Raw genomic sequence first — 13,407 nt, forward strand, 5'->3', positions numbered from 1 at the left:
CATTTATCATAGAAATATCCTTTGATGAATAGCCTCTTCGAACATCAGAACTGGGCACAAGCATCTGATCCAAGTCTTGCCTTTTCCAGACAAGGATGCCGGGGCCGAAGGGAGAAGGAATGAAGTTATCCAAGGTAACAGTGAGTGAGTGACCACGCTGAGATTTACCAAGCCAGAACGCTTCCCAACAGCCTGAGGGTCGGCACAACTTCTTGTTTACTATTACAATACTACCACTTACTGAATATTTACCTGTTCTAGACATCTTTTTTTTTACAATTGATTTTTGTATGTTGATGTTGTATATTATAAACTTGCTAAACTCATGTTTTATTACAGTTTCGTATAATTTTTTTTTATTATTTTAATTTTTGAGATAGGGTCTTGTTCTGCTGCCCAGGCTGGAGTGCAGTGGCACAATCTCAGCTCACTGCAACCTCCACCTCCTGGGTTCAAGCATTCTCCTGCCTCAGCCTCTCAAGTAGTTGGGATTACAGGCACGTGTCATCATGTCTGGCTGATTTTTGTATTTTTAGTAGGGACTGGGTTTCACCATATTGCCCAGGCTGGTCTCGAACTCCTGACCTCAGCTGATGCTCCTGCCTTGGCCTCCCAAAGTGCTGGGATTATAGGCATGAGCCACCATGCCTGACCAAGTTTTTTTTTTTTTTAATTATTATTATTTATTTTCTAGAACCGTCTTAAGTTTACAGAAAAAATGAACAGAAAGTAAAGATTTCCCATATACCCCTACTTCAATCTCCCCTGTCTTATTAACATCTTACATAGTGTGGTAAATTTTGTTACAACTGATGAACTATATTGATACATCATTATTAGCTAAAGTCCCTAGTTTACACCGCTTGTTCTCACTCATAGGTGGGAATTGAACAATGAGAACACATGGACACAGGAAGGCGAACATCACACACCGGGGCCTGTTGTGGGGTGGGAGGGAGGGGGGAGGGACAGCATTAGGAGATATACCTAATGTTAAATGATGAGTTAATGGGTGCAGAACACCAGCATGGCACATGGATACATATGTAACTAACCTGCACGTTGTGCACATGCACCCTAAAACTTAAAGTATAATAATAAAAAAAAAAAAGAGCTCACTGTTGATGTTGTCAGCCCTATGAGTCTGAAAAATGCACACTGTATCCATCATTACAGTTTGGTGCAGAATAGTCTTGCTGCCCTACCAATCCTCTGTGCTCTGCTTATTCATCCTTCCCCCCTCCAAATCCTTGGCCACCACGGATCTTTTCACTGTCCCTATAGTTTTGCCTTTTCCAGAATGTCATATAGTGGGATCATACACTATCTAGCCTTTTCTGACTGGCTTTATTCAACTAGCAATATTCATCAAAAGTTCCATCATAACTTTTTGTGACTTAACAGCTCACTTATTTTTATCACTGAATAATAGCATTGCATTGTCTTGATATACCACGGTTTATTTGTCCATTTACCTATCGAAGGACATCCTGGTTGCTTCCAAGTTTTGGCAATTATGAATAAGGCTGCTATAAACATTCATGTGCAGGTTTTTGTGTGAACATAAGTTTTCAACTCATTTGAATTCAAGAAATGCTATTGCTGGATGGTAGGGTAAAATTATATTTAGCTGTGTAAAAAAGTGCCATATTGTCTTACAAAGTGGCTGTACCATTTTCTGTTATTGCCAGTAATTAGTGACAGTTCTTGCTGCTCCACAGCCTTCCCAGGGTTCCGTGGTGTCAGTGTTTGGAATGGTTGTCATTCTTATAGGTGGGTGGTGGTGTTCCTTTTTTAAAATTTGCGATTCTCTACTGATGCATGATATTGAACATCTTTTCATGTGCTTATTTGCCATCTGTATATCTTCTTTTGGTGAGGTGTCCATTCAGGTCATTTGCCCATTGTTAAATCGGGCTGTTTTCTCATTGTTGAGCTTTAAAGGTTATTTGTAGGTTTTGGAAAACAGTCCTTTATCAGATGTGTCTTTTGTAAATATTTTTTTCTCTGCCTGTGGATTTTTTCCCCCTCATTTTCTTGATGTTTTTTACAAAGCAGAAATTTCTAATCGAACAAAGTCCACCGTTTCAATTCTTTCTTTCATGGGTTGTGCCTCTGGTGTCTAAAAAGTTATCACCAAACTCGGGACCATCTAGATTTCTCCTATGTTATCTTCCAGGAGTTTTATAGTTTTGCATTTTACATTTAGGTCTGTAATCTATTTTGTGTTAGTTTTTTGTGAAGGATGTAAAGTCTGTGCCTAGAGTCATTTTTTTTTAACATGTGGATGTCCAATTGTCCCGCACCATTTGTTGAAAAGACTATATTTTCTTTGTATTGCCGTTGCTCCTTTGTCAAAAGATGAATTGACAACATTTATGAGGGTCTATTCCTTTTTTTTTTTTTTTTTTAAGGAGACAGGGTCTTGCTATGTTGGCCAGACTGGAGCGCAGTGGCTCTTCACAGGTGCGATTCCACTACTGATCAGCACAGGAGTTTTGACTTATTTTTTCTGACTTGATCCAGTTCACTCCTCCTTAGGCAACCTGGAGGTCACCATATTGATGCTGAACTTAGTGTGGACACCCAGTTGGCATAGTTCACTACAGCCCAGATCTCTGGGGCTCAAGTGATCCATGATCTATTTCTGGGCTCTCTATTCTGTTCCATTGATCTATCTGTCTATTCTTCTATTCTTTGCCAATGCCACACTGTCTTTATTACTGTAGCTTTATGCTGAGCCTTGAAGTTGGGCAGTCAGTCCTCTGACTTTGTTGTCCTTCGATACTGTTGGGAAGAACTGACATCTTAAATATCGTGTCCGCCTATCCATGAATGTAAAATATCTCTCGTTTATTTAGTTGGAGTTTCATAGTTTTCCTTCTGTATATCTTTACACGTTGTTGGATTTATACCTAAGTATTTCATTTTGAGGTGTGCTAATATTGTATTTTATTTTTAACTTCAAGTTCCAATTGTTTATTGTTGGTATATAGAAATGTGATTCACTTTTTTTTTTTTTTTTTTGAGAGGGAGTCTCGCTCTTGTCGCCCAGGCTGAAATGCAGTGGCACGATCTTGGCTCACTGCAACCTCTGCCTCCCGGGTTCAAGCCATTCTCCTGCCTCAGCCTCCCAAGTAACTAGAATTACAGGCACCCACTACCACACCCAGCTAATTTTTGTATTTTTAGTAGAGATGGGGTTTCACCATGTTGGCCAGGCTGGTCTCGAACTCCTGACCTCAGGTGATCCACCCTCCTCGGCCTCCCAAAGCACTGAGATTACAGGTGTGAGCCACCGTGCCTGGCCGTGATTCACCTTTATATATTACTCTTGTATCCTGCAACTTCACTGTAACTGCTTATTAGTTCTAGGAGGTGTTTTGTTTGTTTTGTCAGTTCTCTTAGATTTTCTACATGAACAATCATGTAATTTGTAAATGAAGACAGTTTTATTTCTTCCTTCCTAATCTATATGCCTTTTATTTAAAACAAACATTTGTTTTGTAATGATATCCTCATGCATTTTTTGGGGTCTATTTTTACTTCTTTTCTTCCTTCCTTTGTTAAAGGCCTAAATTTTAATAGGCCTTTAATGGATAAATGTCAAAAAAAAAAAGACCCTCAACTTCTAACATTTATTTTCAAATCTTAACACTGCATTTAAATGGTTAAAGTAACACAAATTTATAAATAAACCTAATAATTAGGAAGCAATGAGAAAATTCTTATTCTAAGTAAAAATCATTCTTTCTTGCAGCTCAGAACTTCCTGGCAGTTTTGTTTTCTTCCTCTGAAGTACTTTTTATAAATTCCTTTAGTAATCTGTTGATGGCAAAATTTCTCAGTTTTTATTTGTCTGCAAATGTCTTTATTTTAGTCTTTTTCTTCAGTGATATCTTAGTTGGGTTTATAAGTCTTGATTGACGATTATTTTTCTTTTGCACTTTGTTTTTCTGTGTTTTTCAAAACCAGCTGGGCACAGTGGCACACACCTTTAGCCCCAGCTATTTGAGAGGCTGAGACAGGAGGATTACTTGAGCCCAGAAGTTTGAGGCTGTAGTGTGTTATGATCACGTCTGTGAATAGCCACTGCACTTAAGCCTGGGCAACTTAGCAAGACCTCATCTCTTAAAAAAAATGACAACTGTGTGTATATATATATATATATATATATATTTATTTTAGATCTATCTTCCAGTTCACAAATTATTTCTTCAACTGTGCCTAACTTCATGTTTCATTTAGGTTTTTCCTCATCTGCTTAGTTTTTAATTATAATAACTATGATTTCTCATGTTTAAAATTATTTTTGGTTGTTTTCTACAAATGCCTGGGCCCTTTTGAGATTATTTTGTTCCTTGCTTATGTATTTTGATTCCCTGTTTTATTTCTGAAAACATTTCTTTTTACTTCCTTAAAACATAATTATTTTTAATTCTGTGTTCCATAGTTCATACATATGAAGTCGCTGGGAATTTAATTCTGCTGTTTGTTGTTTCTTCTGATTCTTATTGGTGGTGGCTGGGTTTTTCATGTGTTTAAAAATTTTGACTGTGAGCTGGGTTTTGACTGTTCAGCTGGGTTTATTCGTGGGAACCCACGAGGTCTGGGTTTTGAGTGCATCCTTACCGAAAGAATATGCATTTGCTTCTGCCAGGTGGCCATGTAATGGTATAACACAAGGCCATTTTTAAGTTAACTCTTCCGCTGGGGGTTTCCAGTCAACAAAAATGTGTGAATTTAATTCCTTGTGCAGATAAGTTTCATTTTCACCTTCCTTTACCAGTAGGCAGTAGAGCCTTTTACTGAGACTGTACCTCTTCAGGCTTCTTACTTTATTTGGGGTCTCAGTTCCAATTTTCCAGCTTATTCAGGGTGAATATCTAGTCTTCTGTTCCCTGCAAGGCCATTAAAACTCCAGCTTGTTTCAGCGATTGGCAAATGCTCTCAGGGTAGCTTTGGTTCAGCACGAACTCCCTCTTCAGTTTGGCGTCTGGTGACTTCCCTTACTTTCAGGTCAGCTCAACTCTGAATCTAAAAGTATTCCTGTAATATTTGATCCAGAATATCTGTGTGTTTTATCTCAGGAGGGCTTTTCAGGCTCTCTGGTTATTTGCCAGAAATACCATAGCACAAGTTTCTTTCTAAACGTAGTGACTTTTTCACTCATTGTTAAATGTCACTTTTATTTTGAAAGGATGGATTATGGGTATATTGAAAGTATCTACTAGGTAACATACTACTGGCAGCTACCTATCACCAAACAAATAGCAAAGTTATAATAATTTGTGGGGTTTTTTGGTAAGAGAAAAATGTGTACCTAAGTTCCTTGCCATGAGATGACTTACAGAATCTTCACGGTTACTTGCCATCTGCCATTTAAAATAATTACTAAATCCAACCTAATTGGACAAATATGAACTACAATGCCTTGTAATAAATTCAGAATGATAGAGCAGATGAGGGTTTCTCCGTCTACCTAAGTTATAGATATCTCACTGACATATCTTGGATTATGTCTGGGCATCATCAGTGTTAATAAAACTTAAATTCTATGTTTTGTAATCAAATAAAAATACATAGAAGTTCTAATATTTTATTTCCCTCACGCCAGTGGCTAATCTCATCTTCCCTCTGGAGTGCAGGTACCAGTCCCTACAGTGAAAACCTTTTTGGTTGCCACAGGTTGGGGTAAGTTACTTCTGGCATGTAGTGGGTGGAGGCCAGGAATTCTGGCTTAAACATCCTGCAATGCACAAGACTCCCCTCCGTGGCTGAATTGTTTTGTCAAAGATGTTGAAAATGCTCAGTTTGAGAAGCACGGAGTCAGACACTGCAGAAGTGTGGCCATTTCAGGTTCTGGTTTCACTCCTCACGCCGCCCTTCACAGTCCTCCTGATTCAGGTGTACCCCACTGTGCTGCCTTCCCCAGTCGTAAATATCCTCTTCATGTCTTTTCTTCCAGAGCTTCGCACACTTCATGCGCATGGTGTGTGAATTGTTTTCCAGCTGCAGCATTTCTAACTGAATCTCTGTCTCAGAGCTAGATGGTGTCCACAGGGTTCAAGAGAAGGGCACTTTTCCTAATCATTTACTTTAGGCTGTTATTCAGATAACATCATCCTTCTAAACCAAAGAGACTAGGAGGAAGAGGGGAGGGGGCGTTTACTTTTCCTATAAAGCAAACTCCAGGTGACTGCAATGCAGTATCTCACGTGGTCACAGGCTCTGGTTCTAAGAGCAAATATGGAGGTGGATGGGAAGAGACGGAGTGGAGAGTACAGGAATGGAATCAACACAGCAGGGTGTGTTTGTGTTGCGGAGAGATTTTGAAAGTCCCATATTTGGGCTGAGGAGACCCAGATGGCACCCCTGAACCTCCATGCAGCTTGGATAAGCTGGTAAGCAAGGTCCAGGGCAGACAGGCAGGCAGGAGGCCAAAGAGAGGGAAATGCAGGGCTCCCAACTCCGCCCTACAGAGGCTTGCCGGACTGTGTGCTAGAAAGTAGAGGGGCTTTTCACCTGTCTCTGTTCACTCATGACACAAACCCTTCCTTGAGGAAAGAGTCAGAGGTCAGTGAACGTGACAAAATCACCTCCCGTCGCTGTGAGGCTGGCCCAGGACTCTGCTGGCTGAGGGCTAGGTAACTTGTTCCTCTCCGTGTCTCCCCTCCTGACCTCACCCAGGCCTGATCCCATCTTGCATCTAGATGCTGTCTGGCCCGTTAGTGTCCTTCCACTTCACAGAAGGTTCAGACTAGAAGGCTCTTGACCTCATGTACTCCTTTGCTCTGCATTTTAAACATGAAGAAGCCAAGGGTATGATAGAGCTCTTTGTTCCCATTCAAGACATCTTATTTCTGAGGGCAGTTCTCCTTGGCCTGAAGGGCTTGAGAGCAGGCACTAACCTTGACTTTAGGGGCCCCAAAAAGGATGTGAGCTGTGTCAGAAATTTGTCTGCGGCTCACCTTGGCGATGGGAGCCATTCAGCTTGTACCTAAAGGAACAGTTAGCCCAGAGTGAAACCCAATTCTTAGCTTAAAGAAACAGACGCAGAAAGACTTCTTAAGCCTGGATCAATGTCTTTCCCCACAAGGAGTGAGAAAATAAAAACAATGTTGAATCTTCTCACGCTGCTAATAAAAAGGAGACAGGGCTCGAGTGAGGGCAGCCAGGGAGCACAGAAGGAGGCATTTTCCATTGAACTTCTTCTGCTTATGCAATAGATCTTCATTATCTACACTGTCCTGTGGCTCTCCAGCTCCCCCAGGGAGATGCTTAATGACAGAAACTGCTTAATAAGCGGTGGCTGGTGCCCCGGAAGAGCCGATGGAAGAGGAAGGCGGCCTGCTTCTATCTCCTAGTGTACTGCGTTTCTTTCTCACAGCTGATTTCAGATGCTGGCCAGAGGGAAATAAAGGGCAGCTGGCTTCCCAATCAGACCCCCAGCATTTGCCCTGTTTGAAGGCTGGCTTCAGGCAACATTGCCACTCACTTTCCCTCATGAGGCGAAACGAGCCTCCATTTTGTGTGCTCTTAAGCAAGAATTTCCTACTTTGGTGCTGTCTGTCTTAGGCTCCACCCAGAAGCCTCATTCACTTTTTTGAGATAGAGTCTCGCTCTGTCACCCAGGCTAAAGTGCAGTGGCATGATTTTGGTTCACTACAACCTCCGCCTCCCGGATTCAAGTGATTCTCTTGCCGCAGCCTCCTGAGTAGCTGGGACTGCAGGTGTATGCCACCATGCCTGGCTAATTTTTGTATTTTTAGTAGAGATGGGGTTTCACCATGTTGGCCAGGGTGGTCTCAAACTCCTGGCCTCAAGTGAGCTACCTGCCTCAGCCTCCCAAAGTGCTGGGATTACAAGTGTGAGCCACTGTGCCTGGCCATCATTCACTTTTATTTACCAAACATGTATTGCCAGGTAATTTTCTAGGTGCTTACAGGTATTCATCTACATAAGCTGGGCACAGTGGCTCACACCTGTAATCCCAACACTTTGGAAGGCAAAGGCGGGAGGATTGCTTGAACTCAGAAGTTCAAGACCAGCCTGGACAACATAGCGAGACCCTGTCTCTACAAAAAATATACAAATTAGCTAGGCGTGGTGGTGCACACTTGTAGTCTCAGCTGCTTGGGAGGCTGAGGTGGGAAGATGGCTTGAGCCTAGGAATTCAAGGCTACAGTGAGCTATGTTCACGCCCCTACACTCTTGCCTGGGTGACAGAGTGATGCCCTCTCTCCAAAAAGGAAAAAAAAAATGTGCCACAGAGTTAAGTACTATTTCTAAGCTCATTTTAAAGATGAGGAAACTGAGGCACAGAGACATCAAATCTGCCCAGCCACAAGGAACATGGCGGCTTTCCTGTACCCCTAACCTCTGTTCTGGGCCCGGCCTGGCACTGTGTTTTTCTCTGCTCTCACCTGGGCCCACTCTGCACATGCTCCTCTTTCTCCCGAAGCCCTCCCAGGCTGCTCCCCTGCCCCTGCTCTCCTTGCCACTCTCAGCCTGTATCTCAGGTTCTACTGACCTCCTCTCAGGTACATTCTCGTCTACACATTTTCAGCTAGTTCACTGTCCAAGATTTTCCTCCAAGATCGAAAATCAAGAGGAGACATTTCTCTCTCATGGAAAAATCCTGAAAAACTGTCAAGGATTATACACAGAGATATTGTCCTAATGTCGTTTATAACATTGAAAAATTGAGAACAGCATTAGTGTTCAGTAATAAGGGATCTGTTAACAAAATAGGGAGTATCATGCAACCATTAAAAATGCATATTTCTGGAAGGCTTTAGTGAGGGAATATGTTGAGGGAGAAAATGAGACTCACATTAGATATAGCACAAGGGCGAGTGGGAGGGATGTGGGGGTCTATGGGCAATTAATTTATCACTGACACTATTAAGAATTGCCGTCACTTGGTAATGATAAAAAGCAGACCACTTTTATTCGATTTTATTATTGTTTTAAAATTTGCTACAGACAATCTACCTCCTTGTCGCCTGTACCGCGGGGCAACTGCTCTCACCAAGCCTCTCCACTTGGTATGTCACTGCTGTCATTTCGTCCATCGTGTGCCATTTAATTGCTCATTCAAAATCTCATAGAACTTCAATCACTATGAGATCATTTCTCTGCTGATTAAGGAGGTTGAACATACTTTCATGTGCTTGTTGGCCATTGATATGTTCTTCTTTTGTGATTCAAAATAATTTTTTTTTTCTTTTTAATGCTGAATTGTAGGCGTTCTTTATGTGTTCTGGACACAAGTTCTTAGTGGAGCATCTTAACAAACTATGGCTTGGTTTTCATGTTTTTAAAATTGTATGAGCCCAAAATTTTAATTTTCGTAAAGTTCAATTCATTAATTTTTAAATTTCATAATTAGTGCTTCAGTGTCCTGTTTAAGAAATCTCTGCTTACACCAAAATGCCAAAAATATTCTGCTTTTTTTTGGAGATGTTTCATAGTTTTGGCGTTTAGTTTGAGATCTAGGATTCATCTCAAATTAGTTTTTGTGGATTGTGTGAGGTAGGAGTTGTCATTCATTTTTTTCTAGATGGTTGTGTAGTTATTCCAGCACTATTTATTGAAAAGACTTTTCTTTTGCCATTGATTCGCTTTGGTGCCTTTGTCAAACTTTGGTTATACATGCCAGATGCTTCTAGATTCTATTCTGTTCTCCTGCTCAGGTAATTTTGCCTATCTAATAAACTTAGTAAAATATTTTATAGTCATCAAGTAATTTCATAGTAAGTCTTAAAATCAAACAGTATAAGTCCTCCCTATTTGTTTTCTTTTAAAAGATTGTTTTAAATAATGTAGGTTCTTTGAATTTTCATATAAACTTTAGAATCACCTTTTCAATACCTACAAAAATCCTTATTGGGAATTTTATTGAAATAGCGCTGGGTCTAGAAATCAATTTTGTGGAGTTGATATTGTAACAATATTGTCTTCTAGTGCATGAATATGGTAAAAAGTCTCCATTTGTTTTCAGTCATCTTTGATTTCTCTCAGCAATGCTTTAGATTTTTAATGTAGAAGTTATAAATGTCTTTTGTTATTTTTTCCTGAGTGTTTTATATTTTATCCCATTATTAATGGAATTATCTTCAATATTTCATTTCCAATTGCTTGCTACTGGAATACAGATATACAATTAACTTCGTATATTGACCTACAACCTTGCTAAATATACTTAATACACTTATTAGATCTAGTAGCCATTTTAAAACTATTCCTTATGGTTTTCTATATAAACAATCATATTGTCTAAAAATAATGTCAATTTTACTCCTTCTTTTCCACAACTTCATAGCTTTATTTTTCTTTTTTAATGAACTGGATAGGATATCTAATACAATTCTGAGTAGAAGAGGTAAGAGCGGTCATCCCAACCTTGTTCCCAATATTAAGATGTAAAGCATTTGAATTTTTACCATTACATAAGATACATAAGATGTTAACCTTAAGTTTTACATAGATGCCCAATGCTAGGTTGGCAGAGGAGTTTTCATTCTTTTTCTTGTTTGCTTATTTTATTTGTCCCCCATAAATGGATATTCAATTTATCAAATGCTTTTTCTGCAGCTATTGAGATAGTCATATGATTTTTCTTCTTTTCCTTTTAAAATTGTAACATATTTTCTATTACTTTGTTAAAGATTTTTGTATTTAATTTCTTGAGAAAGCTTGGTAATTTTCTTTTCTGTAATGTCCTTGTCACTTTTGGCATCCCAACTCACTTGACCACGTAAAGTGAGTTGGGAAGTAATTCTTGCTCCTCCTCTATTTTTTGAAAGAGTTTGTAGAAGATTAGCATTATTTTTTCCTTTAATGTTTGGTAGAATTCTTCAGTGAAGCTGTCTGAAGCTGGAGGAGTTTTTTTGTTGTTTTATTTGTTTGTTTTTGTGGGAAGGGCTTTAACCACAAATTTGATTTTCTTAATAGATATAGGGCTATTCAGGTTATCTATTTCTTCTTGAGTGAGCTTTGGTAGTGAGCTTTTTTCCTTGTCTCTTTCATGGAATTTGTGCCTTTCATCTAAGGTGTTAAATCTATTGGCATAAAGTTTTTCATAATCTATTGGCATAAAGTTTTTTATAATTGGCTCACAGCCTGTATAGGAAGCATGGTGGCTGCTTCAGGGGAGGCCTCAGGGAGAAAGGGGGCGGTGGGGTGGAGGTGTCACACACTTTTAAACAACTAGATATCACAAGCACTCACTATCTCTAAGACAACACCAAGGGGGATGGTGTTAAACCATGAGAAACCACATCTATGATCCAATCCCCGCTCACCAAGCCCCACCTCCAGCACTGGGGATTACAATTCAACATGAGATTTGAGAGGGGACACAGATCCAAACCAAATCAGAAGTGATATCACTTTTCTATTTCCTGATATAGATAGTTTGTTTCATTGCTTTTTAAGAAACCTCTTATCAGTTTGGCTAGTAATTTATCAATTTTATTGATCTTGTCCAAGAATCAGTATGTGGGTTTATTGGTTTTTCTCTATTTTTAAGTTATATTTCATTGATATCTCCTCTGATCTTTATTATTCCCTTCCTTCTGCATGTTCTGGGTTTGTTTGCTTTCCCTTTTCTGATTTCAAAGGCAGTAGTGGAGGCCATTCATTTAGAACTTTCATTTTTTCCAAATATTGTCATTTTGCACTAAAAACTCAGTCTAAATACTGATTTAGTTGCTGTCCATAAATTTTTAATATATTATATTTTAACTTTTATTTAGTTAAAAATACTTTTAAATTTTCCTATTAATTTCTTCTCTGACTCAAGTATTAGTTTCTATATATTTGGTTATTTTTCATATATATTTCTTTTATTGATTTCTAATTTAATTCCATTGTGGACATATAATATACTTGTATGACCTGAATCTTTTAACATTTATAAAAACTTTTCAAATGATACTGAATAATGACTATCTTGCTTACATTTTCTGTGTCTCATGAAAAGAATATGTATTCTGCTGTTGTTAGGTGGAGTGTTCTATTAAATATCAATACAATAATTGGTGAATAGTGTTTTTTAAGCCTTTTATATTCTTATTTTCTGTTTACTTGTTCTATCATTTATTGAGAGAAATATTAAAATCTCTGAGTACAATTATGTTCCTTTCCTTGCAATTTGATCAGTTTTTATAATACTCTGTTATTAGATGCATAAATGTTTAGGACTATTGTGCCCTCTTGATGAAATGACTTTTTTATCGTATAGAATGACTTTTTTCATTCTTGTCAATTGCCTTTTCTCTAAAACCTACTTTGATTGAGATTAACATAGCACATCAGCTTTTTAATTGTTGTTTACTTTAACATGTTTTGTTAAATTTGTTTTATTTTTAGCCATTTGTATCTATATATTTAAGGTAGGTTTCTTATAGGCAACATACAGTTGGTTTTTCCTTTTTTTATCCAATCTGAAAATCTCTGCTTGTTAATTAGGGTGTGTGGCATCTACATTTAATTATTGGCAATGTTGGAATTAAATCTAACATCTTATTTATTTTCCATTTTTTTCCATCAGTCATTTGTTTCCTTTTATTTCTTCTCCTGTCTCCTTTTTGGATTTAGTATTTTGTATGATTTGTACTAATCTCCTTTGTAGACTTATTAACTACATCCTTTTCTCTTGTTACTTTATTGGTTGCTTTAGGGTCTATATTATATATCTTTACCTTACCACAGTGTACCTTTAAGTGATACATCACGTCATGTATAAGAACCTTAAGTATATTTCCATTTCTTCTCTTTCTGCATTTGTGCTGTTGTTGTTACACATTATATTTCTATATATATAATAAGCACCACAGTATACTGTTATTATTTTTACTTTAAACAATTATTTTAAGGAAATTCAAAAAAAATTTTAAAAGTCTTTATATTTACCCATGTAGTTAGTATTTTTGGAGCTCTTTCTTACTTTATGTAGATCCATATTTTCATCTAGTATCAGTTTCCTTTTGTTTGATTGACTTCTTTTATTCCTGCCTAACCTTTTCTTCATCTGAAAACATTTTTATTCCACCTCAATTAAAAAAAAAATTATTTTCTGGTTAAAACTTTTGAAATTGACTTTTTTTTCTAGTACTTTAAAGATATTGCTCCATTGTCTTCTAGTTGCGTTAATTCTAACAAGAAATCTGTTTTCTTCCTCGTCTTCTTCTTCTTCTTTTTTTTTTTTTTTTTTCAGATGGAGTCTCACTCTGTCACCCAGGCTGGAGTGCAGTGGCACGATCTCGGCTCACTGCAACCTTTACCTCCTGGGTTCAAGCGATTCTCCTGCCTCAGCCTCCAGAGTAGCTGGGACTACAGGCGCCTGCCACCACGCCTGGCTAATTTTTTGTATTTTTAGTACAGACAGGGTTTCACCGC

General features: G+C 38.3%; 1 long non-coding RNA gene across 1 annotated transcript in view; it reads left to right on the forward strand.

Annotated features, from left to right (window-relative positions):
- Positions 1-13,407, forward strand: part of LOC134733191 (uncharacterized) — a 51,946-nt gene that overhangs the window by 26,202 nt on the left and 12,337 nt on the right. Inside the window, exon 2 of the long non-coding RNA XR_010116717.1 lies at positions 13-134. This is a non-coding gene — a long non-coding RNA (uncharacterized lncRNA). The remainder of the gene's footprint in view (positions 1-12; positions 135-13,407) is intronic.

Source organism: Symphalangus syndactylus, chromosome 17 (assembly GCF_028878055.3).
Source record: "Symphalangus syndactylus isolate Jambi chromosome 17, NHGRI_mSymSyn1-v2.1_pri, whole genome shotgun sequence".
NCBI classification, from domain to species: Eukaryota; Metazoa; Chordata; class Mammalia; order Primates; family Hylobatidae; genus Symphalangus; species Symphalangus syndactylus.